General features: G+C 39.9%; 1 protein-coding gene across 2 annotated transcripts in view; it reads right to left on the reverse strand.

Moving 5' to 3' along the window:
• The window catches only part of KCNN2 (potassium calcium-activated channel subfamily N member 2), a 71902-nt gene extending 68591 nt beyond the window's left edge, over positions 1 to 3311 (reverse strand). For both annotated transcript variants that reach the window (XM_048932089.1, XM_048932088.1), the window contains exon 1: positions 3280 to 3311. The gene's annotated coding sequence lies outside the window, so the exon portion shown is untranslated. The remainder of the gene's footprint in view (positions 1 to 3279) is intronic.
• Between the last annotated feature and the right edge of the window lie 6754 nt (positions 3312 to 10065).

Consider the following 10065-nt stretch of genomic DNA (forward strand, 5'->3'; position numbering starts at 1 on the left):
GTGCGGAACGCGGGCGCAGCGCCGCTCCCCGGAGCTGTCCAGCAAAGCAGGGCGCCCCCCTCACGTGCCCCCCACCACCCCGCGTGCTGCGGCTGCCGGGCCGCGGGAATTGGGCCGTGCGCGGCGCTTTTCCGACCTGTGGCAGCCGGGGCCGAATTTACTAACGCTGTCCAGCTGTGTAATTGCTGGACATCGTACCGCGTTCAGTTTCCTTTCAGGCTTCAGCTTTGTTTTGGCATATCGTGGTTCTAAAACCGCGATAGGCGACAGTGAACAAAAACTTCTAAATCCCTGGGTACAGCGAAGATTATTTTGGAAGAAGCACCCATAATAGAAGTGCCTGGTATATGATGTCGTATACCACATTTCTTCAACAATGAAGTCTTAAGGAAAATCCACCAACATTCTTGCATGAATGATGAGGGACTTTCCAGCTATCTCACTCTGTGCTTTATATCAAACTCTATTTGGATGCTCTCTTTGGAAGTCAGAGGGAAAAAGAAAAAAAAAGCAGATTCAGTTATATCTCAGTGATCCTATTTTGTCTGTTTCCAAAGATATACAAATCACATAGAATCTGAAGCATGAAAGTCTTGGGGAACCTATGCTCGTGTCACCGTGTAAGTGACTTGCTGTCAGAACGTTCTGTAGACTAGCTAAAGATTTTAATGAGGATTGGTTTCATCTTTCCTGCTCCGTTCATGTCATGCCTTCAACATTTTCTTAATGGTATTCAATTTTACATATTTCTATCAACAGAAGATAAAATACTCAGAACCCAATTTACCACAACAGAGTTCTTAGAAAATCTGTAAATCTGCATGTTGTATTTAGAAGTCAGCAAATCAGTGTCATGTAATTTCACCTACTCTGATCATGCACAATTTTGTTAGAATTGTAAAGGAAAGAATTATCTTTTAAAAGTCTCAATGGACTAAAATACATGGTGGTTATGTTCTCTACAGGGAAACGTTTGCACTTATTTATCTAATTCACATACATCAGTTACAAATCCCAGTTTTAACATCTTGCTGATATCCTGATTATTAGTATAATTGGCAAGGACACTGCTATTACTTGCTTGTAGATATTTCATCTGCTGGCTTGATAGATTCATTATGTGACCAAACAAATGAGTATTCCCATGTTTAACACAAGAGGTCATACTAATCACACAGCATGTTATGGAACTGCTGCTGGTTTTGTTTCAGTTCTGTTGTACAGCCTGGATGGGACACTGCAGTTTCAAGGTCTATGGAGGGAATTGGTGTGAGTACTTCTTCATAGGTAGGGGGGTAAGCCTTCCTCTGTATGACACAGGTAAATACACAGATGCTATTTAATCAAATATCTTCCCTTCTGAAGTAATTTTAAAGTTCACTTTGAAAAAATGAATGTATTTAATTTCAGAAATAGAATACGTACTTCACACGAATTTAGTTGCTGTGTTGATCTGTGTCAGAAATAAGTTTGCATGAACAGCTCTGAACTGCTAAAGCATACTAAAATAATAACCCTGAACCCCTGTGATAAAGCATGAGCTGTTTGATCTTGGAGGCTCTGTTTTTCACCTTTTTGTTATTACTGGATGAAACTGCTCTTACTGGTTACCATCCTGCTGCTTTGCCAAATAGGCAGTTTTTACACATGTATATGCATGTGTCAATGTGTGCACATGCATCTTTGCATGAAATAAGACAGCTGCTGCAGGTCTCATTTTACAATGATGATTTTTGCAGATGTTTGGAAAATAGATTTATTTTTTCTAAGCTCACTAATTGCAAGATGGAGATTAATGCTGTTGAGCGAAACAATGGGACAGGAAGATCAACAGATGCAGGAAGAATTGTATTTTTGAGAAGAAAAAATACTGTGAAATATTTGAGGTGGCAGCTATTCATTCTAGCAAGTTGTCTGAAAAGCTCACATAGCAACCAATGAAGACAGAACACCTGCAGGCTACAACAAAATGTACTAGAAAGCTATTTTGGCTGCTATCCTGTTGCTTGTACACCTGCCAGGCCCCTGTTAAAATTATTAAAAATTCTGTACTTGTAGAAAAAGTCAAAGAATGTAAAAATACTAAAGGGAATAAAAGAATAAGAAAAAAACCTAGGAAATTCTATTCTTCAGTATCTTGAAATCAGAAGGTCTAGGGTTTTCTAGAATGCAAATCACTAAAGCAAACAGCCTTGTTCAGATGACAAAAAACAAGCTGGTATATGGCTGAGCATATACACATAAAGGTGCCCTTAGTGAAAGCAGAGTCACAGTAAGAGAAACGGAGCTAGCACAAACAGGAATATGATATTGCAAGATCCTTCAGACTGCAGCAAAAAAAGTGCTTTGTGAGACAACAGCAGAACAGTTGCACAGTGCTGCTGCCAAGATGGTGAGATGGAAACTACGTGTATGTGCCATGTGTGCAAGTTACCTTCTGCATAACATCTGGCAGGGCTTCAAGTACCAGATGGCTCTACATACACCTGCCACTTCTATCATGTACCTGTGAGCATCTCACCCTTACTGGACCTGTTCTGATTTTGAAGACCATTTGAAAGCATCCCATGGCAGCAGGAGAAGAGATATGACAATACGATGCAGATTGTATGGTCACATGCTATAAAGAAGAATGCTTTACAGTTTCTACTTTTGTTTTTATGCTAGTCCGCTTAACTGCGTATTCTTCTTCTCCTTCAGCGTATTAGCAACAAAAATGCAGATTCACTGTAGTTCAAGACCTTCACCTTTAGAAAAGGTGTTTATTGTACTCTAAAGACAAGGCCACTGGATTGGAAATTTTCAAGAGGGGATGCTTTAATTCTTAGGGTTGCAGTTGTAGAGATATCTATAAATGCTGCTTGCCTTTCCCCCTAGAAGATTAGATTTGGTTTTTCTTCCAGCAAAGTTTTTATTACTGTTAAACAGGTTGAAAATGTGAAATGGGGTTCACAAAAGTATTTTTCCCTAAGTTACTTCTCCAAGCTTTCTGGGTGTTTTAAAACTATTTGGATATTGTGCAAGCTGAATGACTTCCTCTCACATTCCTACCCTTTTTTTTTTTCCTTCCTCATTATCAGGAAATACTGCCATCTAAAAGGCTTTTCTCATCTAGTTAAAGGCATCAGTGCTAATACTATCTTGCATAGCCATCACATGTGCTGAGCTGGTGACTATATGTACAGTCAGTAAGTGTACCGGGGTGTAAAATCAATCGGCGTACAGAGTTTTAGGCTAAGTAGGATTATCACAACAAGACAATAAGTAGAAAATGCTTACCGATGTTGTAGGCTCACAACATCCTCCCCAAGGAGTGATCTCCAGAAGAGATCCTTCCTCAGTGGCAGTCAGCACTTAAATGGGATCTAGGAGAGGTGGAGCCAGGATCCACCCCTTCCGGTAGCACAGGTGAAATACCTTCACCTGTGCTCCCTTGGCTGACTCATTGCTCGCCTCAGCTGGCCAGTCAGAGGTTTGGGCCGCGATTCAGCCTGATTCCCATGCACTACTGCGTTATGTTTTATCTGACTGCAGTTTTGTAACAGACCTTTGGCTCAGCGCAATTGCTGAGATTCTGACATGCACTATTTCTACTATAACCTATGCAAAAACAGAGGCTTCAAGTGTGCAGCACTTATAGACTGTGAGAGTTTTAATTTTACAGATTCTAGTACTGGAAAAATTGTTGTCTTTTAAGGCCAGTGAGAGTGTTTTCATCCAATTATAAGACTGTGCCTTGCAGAGTCGGCAGTGTACAAACCAGTATTAGCTTTTCATCTAAATGTCATTTCTATTCAGGTAGCAATTGATATCCTAAATAAATTTCATTTACCCCTATTTGAAAAATAAATATTTTTCCATTGGTACTTTATCATCAGCGACTCCATTTAACATCAAAATATTGCAGTGGTTATATTTCGAAGTTGTTATATTGGAAGTTATATTTGGAAAGTTCCCTCTAGTGTAATTAATAATATGATTACTTACTATGCTTTTTTTAATATTACTGTACTATGAAATGCAAAAGACTTTGCTTTTAGGAGATGCCTGCCATGTATGATTGCTTTCAAATCTTAAATGCAGTGTAGGTTCCTATAGTCAGTACTCCTCCAAAACCAGAATATGAAGTGTAAGATTGCTTCTTGGATTGTGTTTACTGGGGTTTTTGATTGGTCCTGCAGTTCTGATTCCCTGAAAGATTCTACAAATTCGGCAGTGCATTCAGATCCCACATCACAAAATTCTGTTTGCTTATTGACACCATCATACCTAAAACCTTTCAGCTGTGCTCATAACGCTCAGATATCCGTTTATGTAGTGCTTCTGTTTGTAGCAATAGTCTCTCAAAGAAATGTGCAAAATTTCTTAGAATAAACAGAAGCAAAGGAAAGGAGGTAGTTATAAAAGAAATGTGCTTCAAGCTGGCTATTGTTTCATAAGCTTGGCAACCAAACAGCTATTTGAAGTGATAGAAAGTTTTATGAAATTTAATGAAACATATGAAATGTTAGGAAACTTTCCTAAATTTTTATGAAATTTTTGTTCTTGGACATGTAATTCTCTTCACTTCTCTCCTTTATCCACTCTATTTCCATATTACTTAGCCAAAAATTAAATGGGTTCCTAAGGAAAAGGCTAGACACTTTTAATGTTCAGAAGATATTTTTAAGGGTGTAAATTTTTGAATTTCAGCTGGGTAAAATCCATCTCTGCAACTCGGTGGAGCTCTTAACAAGTGTGTCCCAAAAGTTTTTCCTCAAGCTATTTTTCCTATTTCAAATGTATCAGTGTTGAACCAGTTTGAATAAAGCTAGTTCTTCTATGATTCTATAATCTTACATCTCATGCAGACCTATCACCACCAGTCATAGATATGGACAAATTCGTTTTCCACTTTGTCATCCTTATTGCAGAACAAATAAGGCGTGTAGCTAAATGGTACTGCCTCAGGTATGACAGTGCAAATGTCAGACAATGCTATGAGCAACATATTGTCTAATTCTCTGTCACATACTACTCAGCAATGCAGACAGTTTATTTTTAAGGACAGAATCCCTCTGTTCAGCCAGCCAGTCTTCTCCAAAGTGCATAGGTCTAGCTAGCCTTCACACACCTCATGCTAAGAATGGCAGTGTGCTCTGCAGTCTTCACAATGCCGTGGGGCCTGGTGTTATCATGTTGCAAGAGAAATGTTATCTTCTTATCACTGGAACAGGCTGCCCAGGGAGGTGGTGGAGTCTCCTTCTCTGGAGATGTTCAAGACCTGCCTGGATGCCGACCTGTGCTACCTGGTGTAGGGATCCTGCTTTGGCAGGGGGGTTGGACTCGATGATCTCTGGAGGTCCCTTCCAACCCCTACAATTCTGTGTGATTCTGTGTGATTCTTCTCTGCCCTAGCCAAAAGTTTGAGTCTTCAGTTTAGTATCATGGCTTGATGGTTTGTCCGGGTTCCAGAAAATCCATAAGGATCACCCCTTTCCTGACCTCAAATACAGTACACAACACTTTACCCAGTCAGGGCTGCATCTTGAATGTTTTCTTCTATGGGGAATCCAACATGTCTCCACTCCATGCACTGCCGTTTTGACTCCAGCTCATTTCATTTTGACTCCGCCATGTCTCATCACCATTAATAAAGAGATCCAGGAAACTGTCACTTTCATCCTCATATTGCTTCAATTAGTCCTTACAAAGTTGCATACAGTGTTCTTTCTGTCCCACCTGGTGCAAACTTTGTGATATTCCAATGTTGCAATCATGGTTTCCAACCCATTGAAGCCAATATTCACCTCTGTACACTGTTCCCTGTTTGTAATCCACTGATTTGCATAGATGAGCTGACTGATAAGCTCTTCATTTGTGGCAGCTGTTCATGGCCATCCAGAACATGGCTTTTTCTTTCACACTGCTGTTGCACATTCCTGGAACACACTGCTCACCACCTCACCGTGCTGACACATAAATGTTCAGCAAGCATCAATGAATGTCAATGGGTGCCACTTTTTCTACATGGAGGAATCCAATTAGACACCTTTCCTTCATACACACTTCCATGTCTGCCACATGCCATTCTGGCAGACTGTCCCTCTGCTACCATCTGTCACACAGCAACAAAATGTAAGAGCATATTGATGGGTAGGTTCAACTTTTGCAGCCATACCACCATCTGATGCTGCTGCTCTGGGCCTACATTACAAAACAGGAGGCATTCCTTTCAGAGCAGCCCTCATCCTTTGCAATACCCCTGTTTTTACTGTTACCTCCATGTGTGAAAATTCAGCATTTATTCTCTTCCATTGAATATGTTGAAAAAGGATGATTCACTGCAAGCTAATGCCATCGTGCTCATTTGCCTTTTATTAACACTGAGTTAACATTCAAGTTGCCTTTTTTTTTTTAATCCTGCTGCCCTTCCCATGCCCAAACCATATCTCTGACAGGGCTGTCATCCCAAGTTGTGAAGCTGCTACATTGCTGCTAATTTAAAGCAATTTTTAGTTGTTTGCAAGTGTTCTTTATTAATGCTGTAGAGCCACTTCAGCTTTGGCAAGTCTTTTTTCAGCTTCATCAAGCTTTTTTGTAATTTGTACATTATGAGCATGTTTTGCTCATAACAGACAAAAGAGAACAGACTTGTTATCTGACATAAAACATCCATTCTTTATTTATAACATGTCGAGTGATGCACTGATGATAAAAAATGCCACATTGTAAAATGTTTGCCTTTTTTTATTCACAAAAACCACCTAGCCTATTTTTGCTCTGTTTACCAGAAACTTATTCTTTAAACTGACGAAGAAAACTTAGAAAGTCAATATGTAATGGTGGCTAAAAGGAGGTTTCACAGTTGTCCCTCTTGAATTTTTCCTATCTTCTAGCCCTAGTGGCCAGTTCTGCAGAAGGTAGTAATTTGGTTCTACTTTTTTTTTTTTTTTTTAATTATTATTATTTTTGACACAGTGAATGTGGACCAGGTTTCTAATGCCCTGTTCATCAGTATGACTTTGCAGAAAGCACAGTGTAGATGGTATCTGCCTATTAAACTGATAGGTGCTGCCATGCAAACGAAAGCAGCATCAACAAAAGTAGGTAAGACTACAAAACTATGTGCTAAGACATTTCTACAGAGTCGAGAAATATGATGTAAAAGTGCCATGCTATCAGGTATGTCTGCCATGTAAGTTACAATGAACTCTCACATTTTTTTCCTGCCTGGTTGAAAACTGCAGTCCCCCAAAGTTCATCAGTTAGCAGTTTCTCCCCTGACTGATACAGTATTTTACCCTAACTAGCAACCTGTTTCCAAGCTGTTACAACACAGAGGTAAATCATCTGAAGTTGTATTGACAAAAGTAAATCATTAAAGTCCAGCTCCGGTTTCTCTAATAATTAACTGTTATTCAGTGTTCCTACTTTACACATTTTTCATGCTCTCTTCTCTGCTTGAGTTAACTAGAACAAAAATGTTTCTACTTCGCCTACCAAGGCTGTTAAATTCGATGTTAAACAAAAATGCCTCACAATGTGCTCATGCTTTTGTGGTTTGACAGGTAAGACCTGAAGCCAATGACCATAATGTATTTTCCTGCACCAGTGAATAGCTGTTCTTCCAATGCAAAAAAGTTCCAAAAGAACTGCATGAGCATGTCTCTTCTCGGAGCACATTCTGATGTCCTGTGGGGCAAGACTCCACAGTAAGGCCAGAAAGGTGTTCAGACTTTGCAATGTTCTGTGTGCCTTAGACTAACAGAATAATGCCACGTACAGTCAAGTTCTATGTTCATGCTTTTCCTTTTATTGCAACAATACACTTGTAATTACTTTATTGAGAGTTTCTAGCTCCATCTGCTGAAAAGAAACTCCTGAACATGGTTTCATCATAACCTAAACTTCCTAATTCCCAATTCTACAGCTGAAAAATAAATTATTCACTCAGTGTTACTCACACCTTCCAACCTGTTCAACTCTGTTTCAAGCACAGCATTTTTATTTCCACGGGAATTTGCACAGACCAAATGCAGCTGCCAGAGGATGTTCCTATTTTTCCACACAAAGATCTCTTTCCAGATAATAAACATATACACTTTTTTTAAATCTAGCCTGAATGCTTTTGAAAACTGTCCTAAAAGACAGTGGCAGTTTTAATTGCAGAAGCTGGGTTAGGAGGGTAAATCTATAGCAAGTAAAATGTGAGAAGCATTACTCAGTTTGTGCAGAGGCATGCTTTTCTCATGAAACACAAAGGCTTACGTTTGCAGAAAGATGGCTGCTGTGTTGTAGGCAAAAACGCTGCCAGTACATTTGTGTCTGTGCTTGCCACAGTGACTTCAGGACTGTGAGCAGACTGGAAAGTGCTCAACCTGTGAGAATTCACACACAGTTCACACACTGGAGGGAGGATTGGCACCTATGCATGGTGTGAGGCAATGCATGCACTTGCACGGCAATGCTGCCAACTATGCTCATTAAAAAACCTTTGTAATTAGTTACAAGCAATGCAAATCAATGAGTGTTGTTCCTTGGTCTCTGGCCTGCAATGGAAAAGTGATGAGAGTAGAAACAGAAATTAAATTAAGACAACAGTCATTACGATAACAGCATAACAGAATGGCCAGGGTTGGAAGGGACCTCAGGGATCACGAATCTCCAACCCCCTGCCACATGCAGGGCCACCAACCTCCACATTTAATACCAGATAAGGCTGTCCAGGGCCCCATCCAGCCTGGCCTTGAATACCTCCAGGGACAGGGCATCCACAGCCTCTCTGGGCAGCTGTTCCAGCACCTCACCACTCTATAGTAAAGAACTTCCCCTGACATCCAACCTAAATTTCCCTCCTTGATGACGGTATACAGAAACTGTAAAGATGAGCTATGTGAGGTGGAAAAAATGATAACGAGTGAGAAAAAAGAAACTGCATTTCCAAAATGGAAGTAACAGTAGATATTTGGGGAAAAAAGTAAAAATCTGACACATGGGAATTGAAGAGTACAATTATAAAAATGAGATGTGATGTTTTGGCGAAAAGAACAGCATACAGACAAAAGAAACTGTCTAAATTTGATGTGCCACAACAAGAATGTCAGTAATTAAATAACAGTGACACACTCTAGGAACAGATTTTATCCCTGTGGAGTACAAATATCATTTTGGCCCAAGTCCTGAGCGACAAAAGTTGGTTTGCCTGATGTAAGATGTGTGCTCTCTAAAAACAGTTCTACCAGTGATCTTGCCACTTCTCAAACAATCTGAGTCCTCAGCAGACAGAGGAGAGGGCTGCAACATCCCTCCTCTTCGGCTCAGTTTTTGTAGATGGATAAGTTTCATGAGCACCAAGCTGCCCCGCCAGGGGCAGGATTAGATGAGTATTTCTCCCTTGGGAGATAATCAGACTCTGAAGGCAAAGAGCACTAAGGACTTGGCAATAGGCAGAGGGATAATCTCTCACTCTTCTGTTTTTCTGTGTCATGTATTTTACTCCTAGGCTCTATTATTTAGCATTACAGAGAGCAAATACTTAGAAGATGACTCAGAACAGCTAAGTGAGGAGTGCGTGTTGCATATTTTCATAAGTGTTTTCCATGCCTTGCCAGCCGAAATTTATCCTTGCCCAGCCTTTGACAATGATGTGCCCTGCTTGAAAGGGAATGTCCAGTGTAGCACCTAAGAGAAAGCCACATTGCCTTCAGTTGAAAGCTATTAAACTATTCTCATCGTTATTCTTCATCTTGTGATTTGTACTTGTGTATCTTTGGCTGTAACTGATCTACCTGCAGTGACAAGCAATATTCCTTCCTCAGGTAATTTTGTAAGAGAATACTAAAATTGTTAATTTATTGCTGCACTAAAGCAATAGTTTCCTAAGGTTTCCAACTTCATAACATTTGTTTAAGCCAAGCTTATGTACAATGTCCAAGCAAAGAACTCATAATTAGTAATGACCAGCTCACCCTAACACAGTTTATCCTCGGCTTGTGCAAGAATTAACCCAATTTACTTTTCAGGAGACTTTTAAATATTCAAGTTTTTCTAAACAGTGTAATGTGTAACAAATCAGTAGAGTCA

This window comes from Lagopus muta, chromosome Z, assembly GCF_023343835.1.
Source record: "Lagopus muta isolate bLagMut1 chromosome Z, bLagMut1 primary, whole genome shotgun sequence".
NCBI classification, from domain to species: Eukaryota; Metazoa; Chordata; class Aves; order Galliformes; family Phasianidae; genus Lagopus; species Lagopus muta.